Here is a 16660-nt window from a genome sequence, read left to right as displayed (position 1 = left end):
GTGTATTGACTGCCATGTGACTCTGAACTGACCACGTGAAGACCAGAATTTCGGAATAGAGATGAAGATCCCAGGTCTAAAGAACATGGGGTAAGGAGTGGTTAGGAAGACCCAGTCTCTAAAGCATGAATACAGTCTGAGTTGCTCTGTACTATTGTACATGTAATTTGCTGATTATAGTAATGCAGTAAACAGTTGGGGCAGCACTTAACATTTAGTAAATCCAAGAAAATGCAGTAAAGAATGATGACCTTCGCTAAGATAATTTGGTAGAAGAAACAGTTTTATTGAGATATAATTTATATGCCACAAAATTCACCCATTTTAATGGTGTATAATTTAAAGATTCTTAATACATTTACAGAGCTGGGCAACTATCACCACAACCTAAGGCAACTACTAATCTACTTTTTTTCCTTTATGGATTTGGAGTTTCTGGACATTTTGTATAAAAGCAGTAACACAACATGTGGCCTTTCTGTCTGGCTTTCATCTAACTTAATGTTTTTGAGTTTAATCCACTGGCAGCATATACTGATACTTCTTCATTCCTTTTCATTACCAAATAATATTCCAGTGTATGGCTATATCACATTTTGTTCATCCATTCACCACATTGCGTGGACACATGCTTTCACTATTTGAGGTAAATACCTAGGAGTGGAATTATATGCCAAGTTAATGCTAAATGAACATTTAACATTTTAAGAAGTTGCTATACCATTTTCCAAAGTGGCTGCATCATTTTTCATTCCAACAGCAATGTGTGAGTTTCAGTTTCTTTACATCCTTTTCAACACTTGTTATCATCTGACTTTTATATGTAATATTTCGCTAGGTCTGAAGTGGTATCTTATTGTGGTTTTGATTTGCATTTCCCTAACGACTAATGATTTTGAGCATCACTTCATGTACTTCAGGCCATTCCTATGTCCTGTTTGTTAAAATTTCTATTTACAACTTTGCCTGTTTTTAATGGGATTATTTGCCTTCTAATATATTCTGGGTACAAGCTCTTTATTGAATACATCATTTAAAAATACTTTCTCCCATTGTATGAATTGTGTTTTCACTTTATTAATGAAGTCATTTGAAGTACAAATGTTTTTTAATCTTGATGAAGTAAAATATACATTTTTTTTAATCTCTTGTGCTTTTGTGTCATAGGTAAGAAACATTTGTCTAACTCAAGGTTTAAAAATGTACCATTAGCTTTTTTCTAAGAGTTTTATACTTTTAAGCTCTTAATTTACATCTATGATCCATTTTGAGTTAATTTTTAGGTTTGGTTTAAGGCAAGAGTCCACATTAATCCTCTTATATGTGGTTATCCAGTTGTCTCAGAATAACTTATTGAAAAGATTATTCTCTCCCAATTGAAAGGTCTTGGTGCCCTTGTCAAAAATCAAATAACCATAGATATATGGTTTTATATCTGGACTCTCAGTTCTATGCCATTGATCTGTATGTCTATCGTTTTCCCAATACAACACTGTCTTGATTACTATAGCTTTGTAGTAAGTTTTAAAATCAGTCAGTGTAGGTTTTCCAATGTTATTCTTCTTTTAAATATTGTTTTGGACAGAAATATAGATCAATGGAACAGGATAGAAAGTCCAGAGATAAACCCACGCACGTATGGTCACCTTATCTTTGATAAAGGAGGCAGGAATGTACAGTGGAGAAAGGACAGCCTCTTCAATAAGTGGTGCTGGGAAAACTGGACAGATACCTGTAAAAGTATGAGCTAAGATCACTCCCTAACACCATACACAAAAATAAGCTCAAAATGGATTAAAGACCTAAATGTAAGGCCAGAAACTATCAAACTCTTAGAGGAAAACATAGGCAGAACACTCTATGACATAAATCACAGCAAGATCCTTTCTGACCCACCTCCTAGAGAAATGGAAATAAAAACAAAAATAAACAAATGGGACCTAATGAAACTTCAAAGCTTTTGCACAGCAAAGGAAACCATAAACAGGATGAAAAGACAACCCTCAGAATGGGAGAAAATATTTGCAAATGAAGCAAGTGACAAAGGATTAATCTCCAAAATTTAGAAGCAACTCATGCAGCTCAATATCAAATAAACAACCCAATCCAAAAATGGGCAGAAGACCTAAATAGACATTTCTCCAAAGAAGATATACAGACTGCCAACAAACACACGAAAGAATGCTCAACATCATTAATCATTAGAGAAATGCAAATCAAAACTACAATGAGATATCATCTCACACCTGTCAGAATGGTCATCATCAAAAAATCTAGAAACAACAAATGCTGGAGAGGGTGTGGAGAATAGGGAACACTCTTGCACTGCTGGTGGGAATGTGAATTGGTACAGCCACTATGGAGAACAATATGGAGATTCCTTAAAAAGCTACAAATAGAACTACCATATGACCCAGCAGTCCCACTACTGGGCATATACCCTGAGAAAACCATAATTCAAAAAGAGTCATGTACCAAAATGTTCATTGCAGCTCTATTTACAATAGCCAGGAGATGGAAGCAACCTAAGTGTCCATCATCAGATGAATGGATAAAGAAGATGTGGCACATATATACAATGGAATATTACTCAGCCATAAAAAGAAACAAAATTGAGTTATTTGTAGTGAGGTGGATGGACCTAGAGACTGTCATACAGAGTGAAGTAAGTCAGAAAGAGAAAGACAAATACCGTATGCTAACACATATATATGGAATCTAAGAAAAAAAAATGTCATGAAGAACCTAGGGGTAAGACGGGAATAAAGACACAGACCTACTAACGAATGGGCTTGAGGATGCAGAGAGGGGGAAGGGTGAGCTGGGACAAAATGAGAGAGTGGCATGGACATATATACAGTACCAAACGTAAAATAGATAGCTAGTGGGAAGCAGCTGCATAGCACAGGGAGATCAGCTCGGTGCTTTGTGACCACCTGGAGGGGTGGGATAGGGAGGGTGGGAGGGAGGGAGACACAAGAGAGAAGAGATATGGGAACATATGTATATATGTATATGTATATGTATAACTGTTACTTTGTTATAAAGCAGAAACTAACACATCATTGTAAAGCAATTATACTCCAATAAAGATGTTAAAAAAATAAATAAATAAACATACCTTTTGACTTCTAAAAAAAATATTGTTTTGGCTCTATAGATCCTTTGTGTTGTCATATGAATTTTAGAATGAGCTTGTCAGTAGCTGTGAAAAAGACAGCTGGGCTTTAATAGGGGTGTGTTGAATCTATAGATCAGTTAGAGAGTATTGCCATCTTAACATTATTGATTCTTCCAATTAATGAGATGTTCCTTCATTTATTTAGATGTCCTTTAATTTCTTTCAGCAATGTTTTATAGTTTTCATTGTACAAGGTGTGGACTTTTTTGTTAAACATATTCTTCAGTATTTTATTCTCTTTGATGATATTGTGAATGGAATTTCTTCATTTTCATTTTTTTTTGTTGTTGTTTTGGCCACACCACAAGGCTTGTGGGATCTTTGCTCTCCAGCCAGAGATGGAAACCAGGCCCTAGGCAGTGAAATTGTGGAGTCCTAACCACTGAACCACCAGAGAATTCCCTTCATTTTCTTTTTGGACTGTTAATTGCTAGCATTTACACATACTATGACGCTTGCATGGTGACCTTGGGTGCTGAGACCTTGCTGAGCTTGTTTATTAGTTCTTGGTTTTTGTGTGTGTGGATTCCCTAGGATTTTCTACGTACAGGGTCATGTTTTCTGCAAATAAAGACAGTTTTAATATTTCCTTTCCAGTCTGGATTTTGCTTCATCTCTTTTACTTACTTAACTGCACTGGCTAAAACTACCAGTACAATGTTAAATAAAAGTGGTAAGGGTAAATATCTTTCATTTGTTCCCGATCTCAAGTGGAAGGCATATAGTCTTTCATCATTATACACCATGTTTTTCGTGGTGTTTTCTTGTGAGTGCCAATCCCTGCTATACATGATCTTGCTCACCTTCTATCAGTAGGCTTCTGTAGCTTGTTACTCACTGCATGCTAGCCCGATGTTGGGGATCTTCTCTGTTTCCCTGGTACAAGCTAAATCTTAGGTAGGTGAGATATTAGGTTCTTGTGGGCAGGCCTTTCTCAGCAATGTTGTCCCTCCCCCACCTGTAGGAAACCTCTAATGATCTGAGCCCAGATCATTGTTTTATCTCTCCCCCAGGAGTAAAGAATATTTTACTTTCCTGTACACCCAGTTTCAGGTGTAAATAAACGACTTATTTATGGTTGTTAAGTTACAACATAAACTGTGATCCCTGACACTCACTCAGTAAGAAAAACATGACTTTTTAATTACATTTTTAATGAGTTAATTTTTATTTTAATATAAAACATGCAATGGAAATTGTATGTGCCTGTTAATATTTACAAATATATTATATCCTGATAACTTGTTTATATACCAATGTAATAATTTTTATGTATTTATAACAGTTTATGCATAGGTTTGCCTACAATACCAAGTAGATATATGTTAATTGTGGTTTCTGCTACTCTAAATAATTTTAATAAAATTTGCTATTTTTCTAATGAAAAAAGACTTCCAAGCCTATATTACATGATAATTTCATGTTAATTTTAGAAGCTAAATAGCTGTCATATATTGATCTCTGCAGTCCCCATAGTAACCATGAGATATTAATCTCTTTAATATTAAAATCTCAGCCAAACTACTGCACATTGTGCAAAGTAAATACAAAAGATATGATTTTATTGAAATAATTTATTAAGAAGGAAATCCTCCATAAGCATTTTTAGGATTTTTGGTTAGAATTATAGTCACAGTAATATGGAGTAATTTATTAGAATAATAAGTTTAAAGAACCATATAAACTCAAAATTACCAGAGTCAGTTTTTTTAAAAAAGGAAAATTATCTATAATGTTCTTCAAGAATATTTATATACTTAAAAAGGCCTTCATAGAAACTAATAATCTCAAATATTTTTGAGTTTGCAGATTGTTATTCATTGACACTGTAATAGTAGTAAATAGAAAATTAAATGTCAAAAGGTTTTCTCTAGAGATCTTTTATATCTTCCTCTTATTACTGAAAAGAACATATTATATTTATTAATGGGATTATGGGGAAATAGCTCAATGTGAAATAATTACGTGACATCAGGCATTACTCAGTGCTCTTGGATTCTTTCAGCATATAAATAAATAAATAAATAAATGTGCTGTTAAATAACTTACTTAAACTTGTATATATAAGGCACATAGTGGTGTTTAAAATTATAAATAGATATAAATGTTTACTTATTTAACTTGAGGTCATTTTATGCCTGTAAAATATAATAATGAAAATGCTTCCGTTGCTACATAAATTATTCATTTTGACTACATAAAAGGTTTCAGTTGGATAAATAAGGCTGTAATTCAGCTCCATATTCTTAATGTTTCTGTTTAGATCAAAAGCCTGCATTGAATTAGTACATATGTTTCACCTATTTCTTTAAGCAAAGCATGCCTACTTTTGTAAAGTTAATGTGGAAAATGGTAAGAAAAATTACCATTAAATAGTTAAATATTTCAAAGAATATACTTATACATTATACAATATATATTATATAAATATAATTATATATTATTTTATATTATCTATTATAAAACATAATTATTTTATAAAATATGTAACATACTATATATTATAAAATATATATTATACAATAGATACTATTTTGGTATATCTAAAATTTATATGTAACTGGGTATCCTCTATGATTTTTGGGTAAATATGACAACCCTACCATTGAATAATACAGAACTAGGAAAACATACACTATTGTGAGTCAACAGCTATATAAAATATTACAGTGAACATGATACTCCCAAATCTTCCTTCCAGTTATATGGCAGAAACTGTTTCTCACCTGTATCTCTTTGCTCAGAACATATTAGTTAATATTTAGAATGATAATTACCAGGTATTGTGAGAGAAAATAGAGACATCATGTTAATGAATATGTAATCAACTTAGGTAGAAGGGAGAAGAGTGCAAATTTGGAGAGGATGGTATGAGGCAGATAAAATAAATTCTCGTTCCACAGGAAATAATAATTTAAAAGTAGTAAATGTCTCAGGGACTACATTGAGATAGAGAGCAAATAAAAGACCATAACTAGTACACATAGAAAAAGTCATTTTTCATAGGGATTCATGTACAGAAAAACAATTTGTCTTAAGGAGTTAGAGGAGAAATAAGCAATCTGTATTTTCCCCTTGTGTCTTGCTCTGATTTAAGAGGATTATAAATTTGCTTTCATCATTTTGATACTTGAAATGAAATACCATAATAGAGGATTTTTAGCATGAGCACATTAGTTTAAAGTCACTTATCTTCCTTCTCCTCTTGGGATTCACAAGGAGAATAAGGCAACAGAAATGCATACCTCTTATATGACGCTAGGAGCAGCTGAAACCTTAAATAATGAAATGATGTCTGTGCTGCCATACGCAGCAGATATAGGACAGTAGTATGACCTGGAGTAAGTAGAGGATATGCCACAAATGCAGATCCCAGAGGCATCTGACAATGTACAGTTCTCGAATTTGAAGACAGGAGCCTGAGCTGAAAATAATAGATCCCTGTGTGCAATACTGGGAACAGTGTGCAAAGGCTGGAGGTAAGGTTTTGTTCTGAGAAGCTGAGAGCAACCACAGAGGAGAGGAGGAGGAGGAGGAGGAGGAGGAGCAGGAGGAAGTGGAGGAGGAGGGGGAGGAGGAGGAAGAGGGGGAGGAGGAGGAGGAGGAGCAGGAGCAGGAGGAGGAGCAGGAAGAGGAGCAGGAGGAGGAGAAGGAGGAGGAGGAGAAGCAGGAGCAGGAGGAGGAGCAGGAGGAGGAGCAGGAGGAGGAGGAGAAGCAGGTCATAGACAGAGAGGTGGTGGGTGGGGTGTGGGCAAAATGTGTGAAAGGGGCCAAAAGGTACAAACTTCCAGTTATAAAATAAATGTCATGGGGAGGTAATGTACAGCATGGTGACTATAGCTAATAATACTTTATTGCACATTGGAAAGTCACTAAGAAGAGTAAATCATAAAAGTCCTCAATACAGGAAAAAAATTTTTTTTGTAACTGTATGGTGATGGATATTAACTAGACTTATTGTGGTGATCATTCTGAAAACCCAAAGGTTTGTTATAATACAAGCTGATGGCGGCTTCTAATATTTATACAGAAATGCAAAAGACCTGGAATAGCCAAAAGAACTTTTATTTTATTTATTTATTTTTAAAATTTATTTATTTATTTTTGGCTGCGTTGGGTCTTCGTTGTTGCGCGTGGGCTTTCTCTAGTTGCAGCGAGCAGTGACTACTCTTTGTTGCGGTGCACGGGCTTCTCATTGCAGTGGCTTCTCTTGCTGCAGAGCACAGACTCTAGCACTGGCTTCAGTAGTTGTGGCACGTGGGCTCAGTAGTTGTAGTTCGCGTGCTCTAGAGCGCAGGCTCAGTAGTTGTGGCACACAGGCTTAGTTGCTCCACAGCATGTGGGATCTTCCCAGAACAGGGCTTAAACCCGTGTCCCCTGTATTGGCAAGTGGATTCTTAACCACTGTGCCACCAGGGAAGTCCCAAGAACTTTTAAAAAGAACAAAGTTGGAGGGGTTGTACTACTTGATTTCAAGGACTTTTTATGAAGTAACAATAATCTACACAGTGCTGTATTGGTATAATGATAAAAATATATAACTGGAATGTGATAGAGATTCCAGTAATAGAACTATACATATATATGCATATATAGACAAATCGATTATCAACAGAGATTCGAAGATAGATTAGAGAGGATAGTCTTTTCAAAATCTGAGTCTGGAGCAATTGCATATCCACATGCAAAAAAATTAATTTTGATCTCTACATCTCACCACATAAAAATTAACTCAGAATAGATCATAGACCTTAATAATGCTTCTATATGAAAACCCAGGGAAAATATTTGTTGCTTTGAAACCATTTCTTATGTACAAAAAACCCAATCTATTAATGAAATAAAAAGATATATTGGGTTTAATTCAAATTACAATCTTTGAAAAACACTGTAAAGAGAATGAAAAGACAAATCACAGATGGTGAGAAAAGGTTTGCCAATCACATATCTGATAAAGGACTTGTGTCAAGAATATATAAAGAATTCTCAAAACTCAATAATAAGAAATCAAACAATCCAATTAAAAAACAAGCAAAAGATTTGAACAGACACTTCATCAAAGAAGATATAGGGATGGCAAATAAGCACATGAAAAGATGCTTAGTCATTAGGGAAATGCTATATCACAATTAGATTCTACTGTGTACTTATTAGAAGGTCTAAAATTGAAAATACTGCTGATACTGTGTCCGTGAGGATGTGGATCACTGGAGCACTACTACACTTCTGGTCAGAATGTACATGGCACAATCATTTTGGGAAACAATTTAGCAGATTCGTAAAAAGCTAAACATTTACTACCACATGATCAATCCATTCTAAACCTTGGTATTTATCCAAGAGACATGAAAACATATGTGATGCAAAGAACTATACACAAATGTTCATAACAGATTTACTCATAATGGCAAAAAAAAATAGAAACAACGGAAATGTACACCAACAAGGGTATGGATAAACAAAATTTGGTATATCCATACAGTGGAATACGATTCAGCCATAGAAATGAATAAGCTATAGATACACACAGCTACATGGATTAATCGCAAAATAATTATGCTGAGTGAAAGAAAGAAGACAGAAAACAATGTATATTGTTTGATTCCATCTATATAAATTTCCAGAATATTTAAACTGATCTATTGTCACAGAAAGCATATCAGTATTTGCCTTGGTTTGAGGTTGGAGAAGGGCAGCAGGGATTAACAGGACCGACGGGGTTACAAAGTTGCATGAGGAAAATTTGGAGATGATGGATAGGTTCCCATGTGTGTATAAATGTCAAAAATTATCATAGTTCACATTTTAAATATGTGCAGTTTATTATACATCCTTTATATCTCCAAAAAGCTGTGAATATTTTTAAAAGCTAGTTAGCAGCAGAAATGAAATGACCAAAGTCAAAAACTCTGCCCTGTTCCATACATAAAGGGATGATGAAAAATATGGTTTCTACCAAAAATAAATAAAAATATATATTGTAGGGTCAGGTTTTCCTACTCTGTATTTTTCCATTGTACTCTGTGGTCATAACAATTACTACTTTATTAAAAGTACATTATGGCTACTAGGTAATTCACATATAATTATGTTGCTATCAAGATGACGAAAGAATTTCTGTTTATGAATTTGTCTGTATTTCAAGTTTTAGTTGTTTCAAACGTACACAATGGTATTTGCCATATACACACAATCCTACAAAAGCAAACTCAAAGGCTCATATAACCCATTTGTCTACATCAACCAAGGGTAATTCCTTCTTAAAATATAACCAAACTGTAGAAATTCAACAAACCTATGAAAGTCACTGCATTTTAAAATAAAAACCTGTCCCAGAACAATCAAAGTGAACATCCTTATGCTATTCCCTGGTGTTTCGTGCTCTAATTAAAACCTGGTTCTCCGCTGAGAATGCTGCTTCTCTTAAATCCTTCTCAAGTGTTTGCTCTTCCTTACTCCTGCATCTCATGACTCACACTCCCATTGCCACTTCCATACCATTCTCTCCCTGTCATGCTTTATAACCCCAGTTATGAATCTATTGCCTTTAAGACTATACCAACTCTACTACCCAATTCCCACCCTTGTTGTAGTTATTCAGAGACTCTCAGCATACCCCTAATCCCATTTGTAAAATTACACTAACATTTGTTGATGATGACTGAAGACTAAAAGATTAAAGACTATCATTTCTGGGTTTGGCAAGGTCAAGTTTTCTGTGTTTGCATAGGTCTATTTGTGGGCTTTCTATTCTGTTCCATTTGTCTATATGTCTATTCGTTTTAAATATCATGCTTTCTTGTTTATTGTAGGTTTTAATTATCATGCTTTCTTTTTTATTGTAGATTTGAAATAAATCTTGAAATTGGGAAGTGTGTTCTTCATCAGTATTGTATAGACTACTCAATGTTTAAAACGAGTTTGTCAATATCTACAAAATAGCCTGCTGAAATTTTCATCGGAATTGCACGGCACCTTTAGATCAATTTAAGAATTGACATACTAATAATACTGTGGTTTTCAATCATTAAAAGGGAATATATCTTGGGCTTCCCTGGTGGCTCAGTGGTTGGGAGTCCGCCTGCCGATGCAGGGGACACGGGTTCGTGCCCCCGTCTGGGAAAATCTCATCATGCCGCGGAGTGGCTAGGCCTGTGAGCCACGGCCGCTGAGCCTGCGCGTCCGGAGCCTGTGCTCCACAACGGGAGAGGCCACAACAGTGAGGCCCGTGTACTGCAAAAAGAAAAAAAAAAGGGAATATATCTCAATTAATATTTTTTTCATTGCTTTCAAGAGTGTTTCATATTTTTTTCCACAGAGATTTGTAAATATTTTATTGGATTTATACTTGAGGATATTTTCTCTTTTTTGGTGTATTGTAAATGGTATTGTTTCTTTCATATTCAAGTTATTTATTACTGGTATATAGAAAATCAACTGAATTTTGTTTACTGACTTTGAACTTAGCTTCATGTTATCGCTAACAGAACAATGGACTCCATTTCTTCTTGAACTTCCCAAATCATGGCACTGAATCATCTGAATACTGAATTTCAGTGATTCACCTGGACCACCAAGAAGGGACACCACCACCGATGAACAACTAGGTTCAAGCTTCCTGCGCTGTGCCCAAACGGCCAGCAGGGAGCGCTCGAACCCGCTATTTCTGGCCGGCGTGGAGCGCATGCGTGGTCGGAGGGCATGCATGGTCCTTCCGCAATGTCGGCGCCTAGTCCACAGCGAGGGCGACAAGAAGTTAGTTTTCTTAGGACCAAGGAGACGCCCTCGCACCTGCAAGACAACTTGTTGCCCCATCCATAGAAAGGAATAAGCTTCCTGTTACGGCTGCAACTGCTAAGAAGCCGGCCTTGCTGCGGTTTCTCCCAGACGTTTTTCAGATAGTATTTTCTAGAATGTTTCCAGATGCTTTAGTCTTTACTTTCTCATATAATATTTTACCAGGAATTAATTTGCACAATTAACCATTCACTGAAGGTTTTTTTTTTTCTTATTGCTTACGCGGGCCTCTCACTGTTGTGGCCTCTCCCGTTGCGGAGCACAGGCTCCGGACGCACAGGCTCAGCGGCCATGGCTCACGGGCCCAGCCGCTCCGCGGCACGTGGAATCTTCCCAGACCGGGGCACAAACCCATGTCCCCTGCATCGGCAGACGGACTCTCAACCACTGCACAACCAGGGAAGCCCCACTGAAGGGTTTTAAGGGTCAAATTCATAGCATCCTCTGTCATTTTTTACGGATTCAGGATTGTTTCTGGGGAGAAATCCCGATACAGTTTCAGACAGAGGGAAACACATAGAGACGGGAAATTAATATTAAAAAATTGGGGTCAGCCAGCCTTCTGTGGAGCCATAGCATAGCCTGAGGCAAAGGAAAAAATGTTTCACCCCAATGCATGCACTCACTCATTTGTATTATTAATTTTTCTACCAGGGACTCAAGCGAGAGCAGCTCTGTGCTTTACTCCCACTGTGTTCCCAAGGCCACCCCCAGTGTTACTTTGTTGAGCATTTCTCCACTCAGAAAGTTGCAGCTCACATTGTCATCGATGCAAGGCCACCTTCCTGAGTAGAGCACTGCAGGTAGTGTGGCTGAACATGGCAGCCCTGGTCTTTAAAAAAATTAGAGGTATAAATTACATACCATAAAATTCACTGGTTTCATGTAGTACAATTCAGTGAGTTTTAGTCAGTTTAGAGGTGTACACCCATGACCACAATCAAATTTACAGCATTGCCTTCAACTCAGAAAGAAACCTAATGCTCTGTTGTATCCCCTCTGGTAACATTTTATTCACTTGGCCTCCAAGGCACTTATTTTCTCTTAGTCTTCTGCTTAAGTCACTGGCTTTTCCTTCTTAGTCTCTTTCGCTGGATTCTCTCCTCCTTGTTGTCATAAGTTTGGAATGCCTTTGGGTTCGGCTCTGGGATCCCACCTCTTTTCTCTCTCCGTACACACCCTGAATGAATGTTTCCAGCCTCATGGCTTTAAATACCATCTGTATGCTAATGACACCTAATTTTATATTTCCAACTTAAGCTTTCCTCCTGAACTCCAGAGGACACCCTTGCCTATTCAGCATGTCTATGTGCATGGCTAACAGTCATATTAAATTTAACTCATCTCCTAACCAGCCCCACATTCTCCTTGAACTGGAGACCTCTCTATCTGAAATACTGGACATTCTATTCATTAGTAAAACCTGTAGGCACTCCTTTAAAAAATATATACAAAATAATTGTTTTAACTGGTAAGTCAGATAAATACTTTGCAGCACCAAACCTGCAGTGGCTCCCCTATTGAACTAGGATTAAAAGCCAGTCAGTGCAGTGGCTTACAGAGCCCTGTTTAACGAGCTTCCCTTTATTTTCCTGAACTTCATCCCTAAAGACTCTCCCAGTGTGCACTCCAGCCACACTGGCCTTGGTGTTCTTAGAGCCGGGCAGCCACTCTCCTCAGGGCATTTGCATAGGATGTTCCTTAGGTGTGCTCTTCTATGCTGGCTCATGTTATTCCTCTCTCACATCCTTCACATGTTCTAGATATTTGCTCAGAAATCACCTTCTCATTGAGACTATAGAGGAGGACAAATAATTTTTTCTCTACCCATCTGAGTTCTTGGTGGAGACCCAAGTCATAAAAGACAGATTAACAAGAGAAAAGCAAGCAAGTTTATTAACATGTATACCTCTGAGATACTCAGGGAGAGTAACTCAGAGGTGCTTAGAATTCAGACTTAAATACCATCTTAATAGGGAAGGCGGAGATGGTATGTAGGCCTCTTAGAGGAGAGTAAATAATTTTTAAGAAAGGTGAAGGGACCGTTAGAAGAATAGATGGGAAGTATGATGGTTTGTGAGAACATGTGTCTGCTGTAGTGTTGACTTCTAGCCTCCTATCCTGTGATAAAAGTCAGTCTTACCTGGTTGACGAAACTCCGAGGGAGAGGGTCTATGACAGTTGAGTTCCTTTTGGAGGATCTGTCAATAGGCAGATAAGGGGAGTTCAGAAAAAGCCTCTTCCTAAAGTTGCTATTGTTTTCAAAAGCCTACAGCTCAAAATATCAAAGTGGCATAGTTTGCAGTGGCATATTCTCTTACCCTTCAAGACTTCCCTTGATCACTTCCCTTCATTTTACAACCAGTCCCCATACCAGAACTCCACATCCCCTTTAACGTGGATGCGTATTTTTTCCCCTTGACCTTTATCACTTTCTAATGGTAGATAATTTACTTATACCTGTGCCACCTCCACCCTCCTAGAATGCAAGTTCTCTGAGGACAGGTATTCTTGGTTCTTTTGTCTAATGATGGCATGTAATTGGCACCAACAAATATTTGTTGAATGAATACCAAGTGGCAGGGTATAGCTATCATAATTAAAACAATTGAGTATCTGGTTCAAGAAGTGACTGAAGGGGAGGGGGAACTGGAGGAAGACAGTCAAAAGGTACAAACTTCCAGTTATAAGATAAATAAGTACTAGGGCTGTAATGTACAATATGATCAATATAATTAGCACTGCTGTACATTATATATGAAAGTTGTTCAGAGAGTAAATCCTAAGGGTCCTCATCGCAAGGAAAATTTTTTTCTATTTCTTTAATTTTGTATGTATATAACATGATGGGTGTTCACTAAACTTATCGCAGTAGTCATTTCATGATATATGTAAGTCAAATCAGTATGCTGTACAACTTAAACTTATACAGTGTTGTATGTCAATTATGCCTTTTTTTTTTTTGCGGTACGCCGGCCTCTCACTGTCGTGGCCTCTCCGGTTGCGGAGCACAGGCTCCGGACGCGCAGGCTCAGCGGCCATGTTTCACGGGCCCAGCCGCTCCGCGGCACGTGGGATCTTCCTGGACCAGGGCGCGAACCCGTGTCCCCTGCATCGGCAGGCGGACTCTCAACCACTGTGCCACCAGGGAAGCCCTGTCAATTATGTCTTAATGAAACTGGACAAAAAAGAAGTGACTGAAGGATAAATATAACAAAATCGAAAGCTCAAATATTACAAAGCCCAGTTTCATATTAGTGCACGCACACACACACACACAAGTAAAGTTAAAAAATCTCACATTCGTAGTATTTACCCAAATAAATTCCATATGGGTTAAAGAGATAGAGTATAAAATATGAGCCATAAAATCCCATTGATCCCAAGAAGGACATACAATATCTCTTGTTAAGGAAAGAAAGCAAGTTGCAGAGAAATGTTCTTATAGAATGAGCACATACTTGCACAAACAAAAATGAGGTGGGTTAAAAAAGGCTTACGTGTGTACATATGAGTTAGTAGATCGTTGTGTGAGCAAGGAAAACAGTGTGGACAGATGAGTACACGGATTTTGGTAATGGCTGAGGCTGGGTTTAGGAATTGATTACTAATATTTTTCCTTTATATAGTTGTGAATTGTTTCAAATATTAGAATAAGCAAGTAGTGTCTTTTAATTAAAATTTCATGCATTTTAAAAAACTAAACTTAGCTTCTACCACATTAAACAAATTAAAGTCTTCAAGTCTCAAGCTTCCCAGTCTGTAAAAAGGGATAATTTCTGGCCTTATGACTAATAATGACAATTAAGATGACAATTGTTAACATTTACCAAGTTCTCAGTGACATTTCAGGCACTGTGCTAAGAGCTTTTATGTGGTTCTGCTCATTTAATCTGCATAATAAAAGTCATGACAGATAATGTTATTACTTCTGCCTCAGTGATCTGTTAAGAGGATTAAATAAGAGCCAACACACATGAAAATACTGCTATAAACCGAACACAATCTAGACATAATTTTAATATGCAGTGACACATCTAACAGAACAAATTTATTGATAGTAGTTTGTTCAGTCCTTGAGAACTAATATACTTGGCTCTTAGCTTATGAGCACTGTGAACAATCCAACCCATTAGCTAAGCTTACTCACCACTACAGTGCCACCATGTTGTTCAGTATGGTAGCCACTAGCCACATGTGTCTACCAGCACTTAAAACGTGGCCAGTCCAAGCGGAGATATGATGTTAAGTGTAAAAATACAAACCAGATTTTAAGCACTTTGTGTGGAAAAAAGAAAGGAAAATATTTCGTGGATATGCCTTTTATATTGATTACCCGTTGAAATTATATTTTGGATGTATCCAGGTAAATAAAAATAGATTACTAAGGTTGTTTCAACCTGCTCCTTTTGTACTTTTAAAATGTGGCTGCTAGAAAATTTAAAATTGTGTGTGTGTCTCTGCATGTTTCTATTAGACAGTGACACTTATACAGAATTGTTCCTAGTGAGATTGGTTTTCATGTGGTTACTAGAAACATTCCTTGATCAGTTGGCACCTAAATCCTCCCAAAGCATACTTACCTGAGGCCCTTCTCGGAACACAGTTGAAACAATCTGGAGTAAAGGAAATGGTTGGGGTGGTGGGATGAGAAATGTGGTATAAACCCTAAAGCAAGGAGATTGAGAAAATTTTCAGTTTCAGAACTCATAGACAGCATTTACTGAATGTGATGATCCAGTATGTTTCTTGGCTACGTGTCTAAGACATAGGTAACATTAACAATATAGAACATTCAGTAGCATTCATTGAAAAACAATGAGAACTACTAGCAAGCCATTTCTTAAGGTTGGACAGAAAAATTAAAAATATACACTTAAATCTATAGTTTTCTTATATACCAGCAGTAATCAACTAGAATACACAAAGGGGAAAAACTCCACTCAGAATAAATTTGTCATTAAGATTTCAGTGACAATATTGAAAAAATCAAAACTTTACAAAAAAATTAAAAAGATATTTTGAGTCAATGGATGAGCATTTTCAATACCAGACAGTAAATTCTGAATCAAGGTACTATATAAGGTATTGTTACCAGGGGCTGGGAATGGGGGAAATAGGAAATTGCTGTTCAAAAGGTATAGATTTTCAATTATGCAACATGAATAAGTTTTAGAGATCGGCTTACAACACTGTGCCTATAATTAACAATATTGTGTACATAAACATTTAAGAGGGTAAATCTCATGTTAAGTATGCTTATCACAAAGTTAAAAAAAATGTTGACTAAAGAATTCAGAGATATCATTGGAACAGAACTGGTAGTTACAATGGAATAAGGGAAATACTAGATTTGTGGGGAAAAGGCCAGAAAATATTCTTCTCTTCACATACTCAAATGCATTCCTCATAGGTTAATCAATTGAATGTTAAAACATGAAAGAGTATTTTCCAAGGGTAATAGCTTTGGAGTAATATTAAGTGAGATATCATTATGAACAACATGTTGAACCTCATAGCAGGACAAAGAAGGGGGGAAGAGGGTGGAGGAAGGAAGGAAAGAATAAAAGAGAAAGAGCAGGGAAGGGGAGACAGGAGGAGAGGAAAGCAGAGGGGGGAGGAAAGAGCACAGGAGACAGGAGGAGAGGAAAGCAGAGGGGGGAGGAAAGAGCACAGGAGACA

The sequence above is a fragment of the Grampus griseus genome, assembly GCF_964374135.1.
Source record: "Grampus griseus genome assembly, chromosome: X".
Lineage (NCBI taxonomy): Eukaryota > Metazoa > Chordata > Mammalia > Artiodactyla > Delphinidae > Grampus > Grampus griseus.
This window is presented reverse-complemented; position numbering follows the sequence as displayed.